The sequence below is a fragment of the Phalacrocorax aristotelis genome, chromosome 3 (assembly GCF_949628215.1).
Source record: "Phalacrocorax aristotelis chromosome 3, bGulAri2.1, whole genome shotgun sequence".
Taxonomy (NCBI): domain Eukaryota; kingdom Metazoa; phylum Chordata; class Aves; order Suliformes; family Phalacrocoracidae; genus Phalacrocorax; species Phalacrocorax aristotelis.
The window spans coordinates 40,660,799-40,673,600 of NC_134278.1; positions in this window are offsets into that span (position 1 = coordinate 40,660,799).

Below are 12,802 nucleotides of genomic sequence, written 5' to 3' on the forward strand. Positions count from 1 at the left end.
CTGGTATGATAAACACTTGTCAGATAGCTGACACTAATCAATAAATGTCATGTAATAACAACAGACTGCCATCAGACATGAACTCTATCCATGAGACTTTCACCTTGGATTTACAAAAAAAGCTTGCAAGATCAGCACTTGGGCTTGTCACATTTCTTGTGAACTAGAGCTTACCTTTCTTGGCATGTCAAGGCAATTAATGTTTTGGTGGTTTTTTTTTTTTCTTTAATTTCAGATTGGGTCAGTCCACATATACATAGCAACAAAAATGATGCCAATAGAGCCACATGGCAGGAAATACAATGTTAACTTGATCCTGGCTGTGCTTTTTATGCAAGAGAAAATCAGGAAATAAGGAGAGTGTTGGATTTAATTTTGAATTTCCTGGCCCCTTGCTGTTTGTTGTCTTGAAGATAACACCATCTAAACATACAGGGTCTTAAAAATTTAATTTCCTTTTTCTATTTCCTAGGTCCTATTGCTCAAGCTTTCAAGCTTCTATTGTGGCTTCTCCTGAAGTAGAGACTTTTTATTATTCTGAGTGTGTTTTCTGATTCACACTGCATTTACATTCCTCTTGTTCCTTTCCACTTTCTCTTGAGTGAAAGCTCTCGCACACAGAGTCAGCCTGTGATGCTAGAGGGAAGGCAAAGAAAGGAGAATTTGTTGATACTGCCAGACCTTTTGTATTTTCCTTTTCACTCTTCTCTCCATGTCACCGAAGATGGCTGTTGTCCAACAGGGCACATCAGCAGACCTTACGTAGGGCATGTTTGGTCTCAGTGTCCAATATGCAAGAAATCCTCTTCCTAGAGGCCAAAAATAAACCCCATCTTGTCATTACACCTTGAGACGAGCAGGCACAAGCACAGATGTTTCCTGTGATGTGACTGAGCTCACCAGTGTCATTCCCAGCTGCTGCCACCTCAGCGGAGGAGGGACGTCTGTCAGGATTTTGGCCACAGTTGTGTCCTTACTACCCTTGCTATCTGGGGGCTGGTGGTCACCCATGGGCCAGAGGGATGAATTCCCATCTCCCAGTGAATTATCTGCAAAGAAAAACCAGCAAATTCAGAGGGATTCTGGCAAGGGACGTGGTCCCCTCATCAAGGGCTCTTTGAGGGTTTGGAGTTTACCCTTGCTTGGTTAAAATACAGGGTCCACAGACAGAAAAGTGTCTGCTGTCCTCACACATTTGTCTTATAGTCTGTGCTTTTTTGTGCTGATGTCTTCAGTGATTTAAACCTGCACAATGTTTCCCATCATTAGATTTTTTATATGAGCCATTGTTTTTATCGATGCTAAAAGGGCATCACCTATTCTTTTAGTGTGGCTTGGCAAGCAGCACTCTGCATAGAAGGAAGTAAAGCCACGTTTTCATAACAGAGGGTCTTCTGTTAATTCTAGCCAGGCACACTACTTCCCACTTTGAATCTAAACCAAATTAGAGTAAATGGGTTGGTGTATGTAGAAATTAGTTTCTAATAATGGGTAGGTATTCTTGTTTATTATTTATGTGCATATAATTCCGGTAGCAATTAACATCTTAATGAAATCTTTATATTGAATAATTTTTAAAATGAAAACACAATTGTGAATATGATTTTCTGCTCCTAGCAAACCAAGTATAATTAGATGCAGTTTAATAACGTGCAAAACTATTAACGTATGAATAATGTACTCTGAAAACATTCCTGTGATGACACAGGATCATCAGAAGAAGCTGAACTTACTTTTCCCAAGGTCCAGCAACACAGATGAAGCTGAGATGCTGTTGCAGTTACATCATGCTGATCCCATTGGTGAGATACTCAGATGTTTATCTGCAGAAAGCCTGTGCACTGTGAACGTTTATTTGCCTTTTCTCGCCAGAGGATTTTACCCCTTGAAAAAGGGATGAAACCTCTTTCAAGTTTAGATTTCAGGAAACTCAAAACTCAATGAGAAATTAAGGTCTTGTTTGGTTTGGGGATTTTGCCATATTATAACCACTGGTGACAGCCGCTGATGGGGCTTTGTCAGCATTGTCCCCAAGCGCATACAGGCAAAGCTGCTATTTGCACTAGTGGAGATTAGCTGGCCCCCAAACAGGAGTAAATTCCACAAATGCAAATCACAGCTTGCTGTGTCTCACTGACTTTCATAAAGGGTTTCGCCAGTGTCAATATGTTGGCTCTGCAAGTGGAGCATTTCTCCAGGGCAACTAAAGGCTAGTGGCTAGCAGGTATTTGGATGCAACACATCACACCTAAAGCAGAGCAGTGCAGAGGACAGGCAAACGATGAAACATGCTTCGGGGTAGCTGGACACATACACGGGCCAGGCAACTCATGGCCCACCAACTTCCCTCCCAGAGTACACAGAAGCCTCTGCAAAACTTCTGATAAGCCTGTGCCCAAGATCTGAGCTTATAGCAAAGCTTTCATGACTTCTCTCCAGGTTTTCGTTTAATTTTTTTTTTAACAAAATAACCATCCTGTTCTGCTCAAACACATGCCGAGCAGACCAGGAAAGGATTGAGGTGGGAATCCTCTCTGGATGCCTTAAGAGGCCATTAGAGGCACTTTAGCCAGCTTTGGCCAAGGTTAAATCCAGATGGGCTTTCTCTTGCTGAGATCCGTTTTGCCATGGCCTCACAATTATTTATACATCAGGACACACATTTTCCAGTGTGGCTGTGTACAGCCTTTTTTACACACCTAATTAAGCCCAGAAATGCATGTTTAATGTTCTAGTGATGACAGAACCACCCAATAATCTTTAGCACTTATGTACATATGAAATGGTGCATACAACATCAAAGCTGTGTACACACATTAAATAATTCATCCTTATAATAACCGCTGGAGGTGGTGGGGGGGAGAGGCATTAGCTAAATAGCTCATCCCTGTTTTTGCAGCGTCACTGGCAGAGTCAGGGTTAAGCGCTGTGAGGGTTTGGTGCCGAGCTTTGTGCTTCATCTATTAGCTCTCACTCCTCTGCGGTGGATGTACGTAGCAGCTCATATGTTATTTGGAACATTTCCTACTCCAAGACATTTTCCTGTGGGAAGCAGCTATGAGTCCACATGAACAAAATATTCCATAAAAATAAACTAGCAATCCCCGGGTTGGAGTGGCTGGTGCTGTCGAGGAGAGGCAATGCTACACAGATTAGTGATGCTGCTTGAGTTGCTCGTGACACTAACACCCACGAATGTGTTGTGACGCTAGGAGGCCACGCACCCACCTGCTCCAGCGGCGGGCAGGGGCACCTGGGTGCAGGAGTACTAGGGAGCGTGGCGCAGAGGAGGGCTGGGTGCTGGGCAGTGGAGAAAAACCCAAAACAAGATGAGCGTGGCAGCCGTGTCAGTGGCTTTCTGCTCTGCTGTGCTCATGACCAAGGAGTACAGCCCTACCTTGGTCGTCCTCCTACTCACTGTCGTGATCAAATTCAATCAGCTGTCACCAAAAATGACAGAAAAAGCGACCCCAAAATCCCTTTCAAAACATGAGGGTTTTGAGACTAGTGGGGGCTCCCTTCCCCCTCCCTCAGCCTTTTGCCAAAGTGAGCAAATGGAGCACTACTGGAAAACTGAATTTCTCTCCAGACATCCCATAGCTTTATGATCAGGATGCATCTTCTTGCATGATATTATTTGCATGGTTTGGTTCTGTGTCACATGCGTTGGCTTTTGTTTGTCTCTTCCCCTGAGTGGTGAGGTGTACAAAACCTCTGAAAAAGCCCATCTGCAGAAGGCAGCTTTCCGAGGCTGGTAGAGACGGTATCCAATGCTCTGGGAAAGAGCCAGCTCAGATGCAATAATAATTTTCACTGGCCAAGGATGGTAACTCTTGGTATTCTGCTGGCAATTTGCGCAGATACGGTTCTCCACATTGTGCATTTCTGACAGGCACAGCTATTTTTCAAGAAGCCTTTGGACTTCAGACACTACAAACATTTTGCTGTTTTATTTTAATCTAGGTTGCCATTTGGTGTAGTTATCTTTCTGCTCAATACAAGTTTACTAGTGAAGTTTATATTGCTCCTTTGGGATATTAGCACCGAGTCCGCCTATTCTTTAAAATGCCACTTTATCTTCAAAGAAAACAACCTAAGATTCCTGTACATACTCCAGAGCTTCACACAACACACAAGAGGCTCTGGAGAGACCTAGATAACAGGGACCATTTTCTATCTAGATATGTTTGGACATTCCTTTATAGAGCATGTGGAAATATATTCCATTTTCAAATAGATACACCCTCCTCCTGTAACATGAGTCAAGAGGAGAAAGCCCACACAGTTGTTTTGGTTACTTAGGAGCTTCCATGCCTGATTAATCAGTTTCTCTCCTCTGCTTCGAGGAACCTAATTGAACTTGTCATTTTATTCCTCTGAAATGTACTCATAGATTAAAAAAATTCTGGCATTTGTAATATTTATTTTCCACACTGCAGTTGCCAAACGTACGTCCCTTGGGGATAATATAGATTGGCTTCCATATTAGCTAGGATCATCCTGTACATTTTCTGGTCCTTGCCTATGGGGAATGGAGCATCTTCTGCTCTCTTGGTGCAGTTTGGCAGGAACCGAGCCTATTCCTATACCATGGGGTCTTCTGTATCAGCAATGCACCTCCTCCTCTTGCTCCCACCATATCTTTTCCCTCCAGCATCTTCCAATTACAGTATTCCTTCCATTACCATTAAATTTAATATAATCCATCAAGTAGTCCCAGAGGGGATATCTTTCACTTTGGATTTATCTGCTAATAGACACGTGGTAGCAGATGATCTCTCTCTCTCTCTCTCTTTTCTGGGAGATTATTAATTACTAACGCAATTTTATCGCAGAAACCTGACAGTCTCCAAACATAGTCTCGTATCTTCCCGTTTCATTTGAATTTCTCCAGTGTAAATTACTGCCTCACAATCCTGGCTTCTATAGGTACTCATTGCATTCCAGCATAATTGATAAAAAAATAGAAATAAATTATTTTATGGGTGTGTTTCTTCATCCTTAGCTCCCCGTCCATCGTTTGATTCTATTCTCTTTGGTGCACTTATACACTCATTTTTCACAGGTTTATAAATGTTGCAGTGGGGGCCTTGGATCAAATTCTCAGCTATAGGCACAGGGCTCCCATCTAGATGAATAGCTTCTTAGGTTTAAGGCCAGAAAGAAACATTAGATCATCTGTTCTTATTTCCTGTATATCACAGGCCATTACATTTCACACAATTACCCATGTATTGAACCTAATAGCTTCTTTGGCTAAAGTACATCTTCTAGAAAGGCATCCAGCCATGATTTGAAACTCTCCAGAGATAAGAATCCACAGCCTCCCTTGAGGATTTGTTCCAGTGGTTAATTACCTCCACTTTTAAAAATATATGCCTTATTTCCCATTTTAATTTGTCTGGCTTTAGATTCCAGCCACTGGCTGTTGTTAGGCATTTTTCTGCTGGTTAAAAAGCCTTTTAGTAGCTGGTATTTCCTCCCATGGAAATACTTCACATGCTATAAGAGAGTCATCTTTCAGTCTTCTCTTTGATAAAAACCCCAAATGTTACAAGCTAGGTCTCTCACAGAAAAATGGCTTCTGAAGCCATTAAATAATTTCTATGGCTTTTTCAGCACCTTTTCCCATTTTCCTTCACAAGAAATGGCATTCATGTGTCTCGTGGTGACCTGCAGGAGGAAGCCTTCTCCTCTGTCCATTTAGGATATAGTCCAGGTGCCATCAAGACATGGTCGCACATAAACACAACACTTGGGTCCAGTCCTGGGAGGTGATCAGCTTTCTCAATCAGTTCAGCACAGCCTGAAGACAAAGTCTTGTCCTTCTCAGGACAAGGAGGCTCAGGACAGTAACACAGTCTCTATCCAGATGCATATCCTCCCTCCTGCCCTCCCAGCTCACTGTGAGATTGGCAAGAAGGGCCATGCTGCTGTGTGTACCCTTGGCTGAGCTGGCTGAAAAACCCACTGCACTTGAAAGTTTGTCTCTCCAGGAGTCAGGTACACATCAGGGGACTCTCCTGGCCTCTGCTGCTTTCCTTCTGAAACAAACCTTCAGTAACAATGTACAAAGAGTGGGGTGATGGATAAGCAACCGCACTGTGGAGTGGTAGATGGGTTTCCTGGGCATGGTCCATTGGGGATCCACCTCAGAGAATCTCTTTTGGTTTTTTGTGTTGTCCTTTGTTCCCCCAAGAAATGGCAGTTTCTCTGCAAATAATGGTGCTTCCAGAGAAGAGGCTCTTGAGTGGACGTTTCCCATCTCTCCCCTGGTACTTGGTCAAGGAAGAAGCAGCTATTGAACAAGTGCACTGATGTACCTAGCCTGTCCAGGGATAATGTTTATTTTTATTAGCAGTAAGTAGCTGTGAGTGTCTCTGAATGTCTCTTCTAGATAATGAAAGCTTCACTTCAAAAAACAAACAACAAATAGCTTTAAGGAAGCTTTATGACCGTACTGGGAAGCACTGTTGTTTTTGCGGCTTGTGGACCCCAAGGAGAAGTGAGGACTGGAAGCACTTTGCGTCAGGCTCAAGGCTGTCTCAGTTCCATCTGTGTTCAATTAAATCCTGGCCAGCTAGTGTTACCCATCGTCATGCCTGCTGCGGAATCCGGTGCTGCTGCTGTAAGAGGTTAGATGTGGCTGGAGTCTAAGACAAAAGGTAGATGACTGAGTCAGCCAGCCCTTGCCCATCTATTCAGACCTGGACCAGGGTGCTGCCCCAGAGCTCCTATTTAGATGCACATAGAATCATAGAATGTCCTGAGCTGGAAGGGACCCACAAGGATCATCGAGTCCAACTCATATCCCTGCACAGGACAGCCCCAGAATTCACACCATGTGTCTGAGGGCGTTGACCAAGTGCTTCTTGAATATTGTCAGGCTTGGTGCCGTGACTGCCTCCCTAGGGAGCCTGTTCCAGTGCTCCACCACCCTCTGGGTGAAGAACCTTTTCCTAATATCCAACCTAAATATAAATATAAACCTTTATGCTCCAGAACAGAGGTGCTAATGGCAGTCACTAACGATTTTAAGTGCTTTTAAGTATTAAATGCTGCCAATGCATGCTTAATTAATGAGGCTTAAGGTGCCTGAAGTTGGCATATGGTGGGATTTGGATCTGCTTATGGCTGGTGGCGGTACAGGACAAGGAAGGCATCAGGCAGAGTTGCCTGTGCAGGGGTGCATGGCCCCAGCCCTGTGCCTGTCCCTGCTGTGCGGCGTTTCATGGCGTTGTCTTCTAACACACGTGCAGGGATGGCAACTGGTGCCAGGCAGTTTCCTTCTGCCTGTGCCAGCCAGCACTGAGAAAGTGCTTTGACTCTGCTCTTTGAGCTTCATTAGCAGGCTCCAAGCACACATCCCCAGCCAGGAAATCAAAGGCAGTAAATGCATTCAGCTTTCAAAGCAAGGTTAGATACTGTGAGGTGCACTGGAAAAGACTGCGTTTGCAGGCTGCTGAAGGCAGGAGGGAAGGAAGAGGCAAAGCTGAGTGCTCTGCAAGACCTGCCCCTGGCTGACAAGCCATCAGCCTCAAGGTTTGGTTTTTATCTCGGACCCCCACCAGAGGGGTCGAGATGTGGTTTGCTGTGTCACACCCAAGTCCCTCCTGGACTCCTGAGCTCATGAATATATTAGCAAATATCTGTGCCAAGGGATAGATCTTGGTCTTCTGCAGACCCTGTGCCATGCTGTAAGGTTCTCCCTCTGGGCATTTGGAGAAGGGAAAGATGAGGCAGGGAAGAAGCTTTCTTTGATGTTGAAACACTTTATTTTTCAGGGAGGGGGGATAGCTATTTATTTACTTTTGATGGAGCCAGGGCAAACCATTTGTTTGATGGATTAGGTAGTTAGTTTTAATTTGTCAGGTTGCCTAGGGTACAGGACAGGCAGGTTAGCTGGAGCAATTGCCTCTATACAAATGGAAAGAATAATGTCCTGAAAACACAGCATTAAGGGGACTGCTCTCTCCTCTGCAGACTGTTCCACAAGACTTACCCTTTAGATTCCAGTCAAGTCTCTTGCAGAGACCTGAGTTAGCAGTTAGAAGTAAAGGCTTGTGTGGCCTTTTAGCTGCAGACTAAACACCACTCTAATAATGCAGCCTTTGACATATGCAATGCTGGTTTTTCCCCTCATAGGAATGGTTTGATAAATGCTGTTTATTTTTTTGTGCTGTTGCTAATACCTCAAGCCTCTATTATCATGAGTTGCCAGGTGTAACAGCAATATATGTAAAAACAGGTCATTAACTCAGTGACTTGCAAAGGAGAATATTATGAGTCAACTCCTCTTTGGCCAGAGAGCTTACACATTACTGGTAATGTCTGGCTCATTTGGTCCCCAGTTTAGGTTAGGGTGGCTGAAGGGTACACAAGGTACACACGTATATTAGTGTAAGGAGAGGTACACTCTGGACTGCCAGGGATGATGATGACTACTAGCTTCCCATGTGCATCTTTGCGTCCCAAGGAAAATGTGGGGTACTTTGCCCTCCTGTGAAAGTATATGGTTGCAATTACTTTTGTGGAGTAAACACATCCACAGCTCAGCAGTGTGGCTGACTGATGTATGACTGGCCTCTATCACTCTGCTTGCGAACGTGGTAGAGCTTTTCTAATTTACAGCAGATTCTCCTCCTGATTTATTTACCAACCCAGCCTCTAGAGAAGATTGATTTTTTTGATACAGAAATAGAAAGTTTCTCTTTTTTTAACAATACAGGTCCGTAAAATCAAAGTTTGACTTGTTTTTTCTAATAGTGAACATTTCCCAAGTGCTCTTGTTGTCATTGGTAGGGATTCAATTAAAATTTGAGGAGCAAAAAGGCACCGACTGCTCATGCTGCTGAAGAAGTTGTAGTGGTGGTTGTGCCTGAGTGCTGCAGATGCACCTGAGGTGTAGTTTGCTTCCACGATTGCCCACCAGTTGGTCAGCAGCTCCTTCTGCAAAGCATCTCCATGCCTCTCTACAGTGATGAGAAGCTAACTGCTTCAATTCCCAGTAACTTACCTCTTTGTTTCCCAGTAGTAGCAATGCAGAAACAGATGCAGCCATACAGAGAGGGACAACGTGGAGCAGGCAGTGAGAGGAGTTTGCCCCAGAGGCAATGGGCACCTGCATGAAGGGGTGCTCACACTGCCATACGAGGGCTGTTGCAACACCAAGATCACCCTGCCTGCCCTGGGACTTTCTACACCAGTGAGGTGTTCACCATGGCATGCCCAGCATGAGGTGTGCCTGCAGCAAGTCAGCCACATGGCTGGTAGGCAGAGGGGTGACTTGCATGTTCTGCCCATCCATCTGAGCGTGGGCATTCCCAAAAACTCAACAGGAACAAAGGTATCTTTCAAGAGAAGGAAAGACAAAGGGGATTTTCCAACCAATGGTTACTTTTGTTGTTGAGAAAAAATGCGTATTCATGCCAGCAAAGTCACTGGCACTAAGAATGGGGAGAGTTTTCTTAGCTCTGATGAAGACTTTGCCTTTGAATGACACAGATGCACCCCCTGCAGTTTTGGTGCTTTGATGGGCTCTGAAACTCAAGTTTCCCTCAGTGCTCCTGTTTGGAAGTGCCGAACACTACATTTTAGACTGTTCTAAATTTTAGACTGTTCTAAATTTTAGACTGTTCTGATAATGAACAACAAGACCCTGAAAGTCCCATTACATGCTTGGCACAGCAGGAACCTGGCTTGCTGGAGCTGTTGAGTTGCCTGTGTGACCATGGCGAATCCTGCACCAGTTCCCAGCTCTGAAACCCAGGTCACGCAGTCTGGAAATGATCCATGGTCTGATGCTTTGCCATTTTTCACTTCCTTATTCATTCCCACCTCCACACTCTGCTCTCCAGAAGGCAAGCGCCCTGTTCCTTTTTGAGAGTCAGTCTACACTTTCATAGTCAGCAGAAGGATTTAAGCCTTGGCAGGGGCCAGGTGACACACAGCAGCTAAGATTAGATCACAAATAACTATTTAAAAAACCTTGTGTAATCAGCAAGAAAGGGCAAAGAGCAAAAGTGTAAGAATAGAGCGGCACTGAGTTTGAAGCCCCCTCTGTCCTTTCTTATGATAGCCAGTAGCTTCATCATGTCTTCAACAATAAAATCAAATATCTGCAGGGCCCAGCAGTGTTTTGAATGGCATTAAAAAGAAACGAAATGATGGACACCCTCACTTCAAATCAAGGCTGAATGTCTTGAATGAGAGATCCCAAAACATGTCAGCTTAGATACCTGTTTGGGAGGTCAGCTGTCGGCCACTATAGGAGTGGTTCTTTCCACCACCAGATGCAACTGCTGCACGCATTGCCAATGAGCGAGACAACTCTGTCCTTTAACTAAGCTAAACTAGATCCTCAGCTTTCCCAGGGGAAAATGATGTTAAATGGTTTACCTGCGGATATCACTTGCATAGAAAACTATTTGGGCCAGGTGCACAATTTGTAGGTGGATAATGTGGTCTTTTTTGAATCTTTTATGACATTTTGATGTTCAACTGCTCTTCCTGTAATCTATCTACAGGGATTGTAGTCTAGTAGTTTTTTTATCATCCGCACATAGCCACATTTTGGCCAGCTCCAGGATCCTGAGTGAGGAACACCAAAGCTGAAAGCGGAAGCTTCTCTTAAAGAACAATTTGAGGTAAAAAGGCAGACTTCCAAGCTATGGATAATTCACACTGATGGCTGATGAGTCACAGGCAGTAACAAGCCAGTGCCCTTTGCAAGTGCCTCATCATAGGCACCTCCCCTTGGGTGCAAAAATTTTGGCCGCGTCCCTGCCAAGAAGCCCATCACCAGCTGCCAAGCATTGTCAATCCAGCACCTCCCAAGCTGTAAGGGGATGTAGGACATCCCTGGGGAAGGAGCTGCACCCTAGAAAGCTTTGCTCTTTTCTCATCTACTAGACTTGCTGTGAAGTGGTAAATCCTCTCCCTTTGCCTGCTTGACCAGATTCTGCAGCGCCTGGGCGCCCTGGCCCAGCTGCTGCAGGCAACTTAGCAACACCACCAGCTGCATGCGGACAGACCATCCCTCCCTTGGCCAGAGCTGTCAGGTTTTGCTAGTGCTGTAATAAGAATAAATAAAAGCCCTCAAATAAATAGGAAAAGATAAGGAGGCAGATAACTGTAATTCTCATGACTGATAGTATTACTCAATTTAGACATTAACATTCTAGCCAAAGCTTTAAACCTTGGTTTTACTGAGCATGCCTGTTATTAATTTTGCCTACTCAGACTGCACTGGTAGCTGGTAGGTGTATAGTTTAAAAATTACTTTGAATTGGGTTACATTAGAGAGACAATGATTGTATTTTTTGTTTCCCAGGCTGCTGATGAAAGGCCTTACAGGTTTTATTATTACCCTTGTGAAGGTTTGGGAGGAGTGTTTACTGGGTGGATCCATAGCCTGTATAATTCTCCATGTTCCTCTATTAAAATGATACCCCTAATCCTTGTTCCTTAACTAAGAAATGACGCATAGCTGGTCCCCACCTCTGCATTATTACCCTGCTATGTCTTAAATCCTTTCTTTACAGAGTTTCAACCAGAGGTGCTAGTTCTTCACCCCTCTTGATGAGGTTTCTGCTCTCGGCCAGGTTACAGCAACCACCAAACCCTGAACTGGAGGACAGGGACACTGCAGGGGAGCCCCCAGAGGCCCTCGCAGCATTACATACTCAGTGGCTCTGGGAACAGAGTGCCGCAAAGAACAACTGGGGCATTTCCAGCTCCCTTCCCTTCTCCCGGTTGTCAGCTTGGTGGAAAGTGGGTATCCCTGTGGTGCTGAGCCCTGGAGGGACTTTCAGTAAGATCCATGGGGAAAAATAGCAATGGCAGGGCTTGATCCATCCAGTTATGGCCGTAAATGGCAGAAGAGGTTTCCCTTTGTGAAATCAGTGGCTGTGAAGTTGTTTCACGTTATTGTTGTCGTTATTATTATTATTATTAGATCCAGAGAGACTTCTTTATTTTGGGGAAACATTTTTGAGTATGTGTGCAGTCTGTTTTCACCATTCACACACATATATGGGGAGAGGGAGAGACAGCAGCATCAAAACGGCATCAGTGCAAGTGGTCAGGAAGCGACGCCGTCAGCATTACTGCGAGAGCAGTTTTTGTTCATGATGTTCTCTACCCCATCTGCACACATATGGATAAATAAATTGCTTCATTCCCATGATAAGTCCATTGAACTCCTGCCAGACTTTATGATTCTGCATTGACCCACCAGAATTCACAACAGATTATCTTGGAGGTAAAAGACCCCACCCCCAATGAACATGGAGGCTGTTATTTATTCTGTCTCAACTTTGGTTTAATGTCAGTGAAAATGAAAATACAGTGGAATACGAGATCACACTTTCCAAATGCAAACTCATAGTTGGAAAATCTAGGGTAATATATCATTTCTGCTGAAGTCAATAAAAAATTCTTAGTGACTTTATTGAGACAGGATTCCATACCTTAATATGGTTTAACATTAAACTGAGTGCTGCTCTGAATACCAAATATGATTTATTGGAAAGCAATACCAGGGCATGTCATACCTAGTCATTAAAATTACCTTGGGCTTATTATCACTCTTTTCTGTTAACTGAATTTTAAATATTAGTATTAGATGGCCAGTTGTATTAAGGAGCCCTGTTATAGGCAACCATGTGCTTCATATGTTGTGCTGCTATTTAAAGAAAACTGTTGATATGCTTTATATATATAATCTAAAAGACCACTGGACAAAGGCAGAATGGAGGAAGACATGTATTCTAAACTGTCAGATAAAACACCCCACCCTATG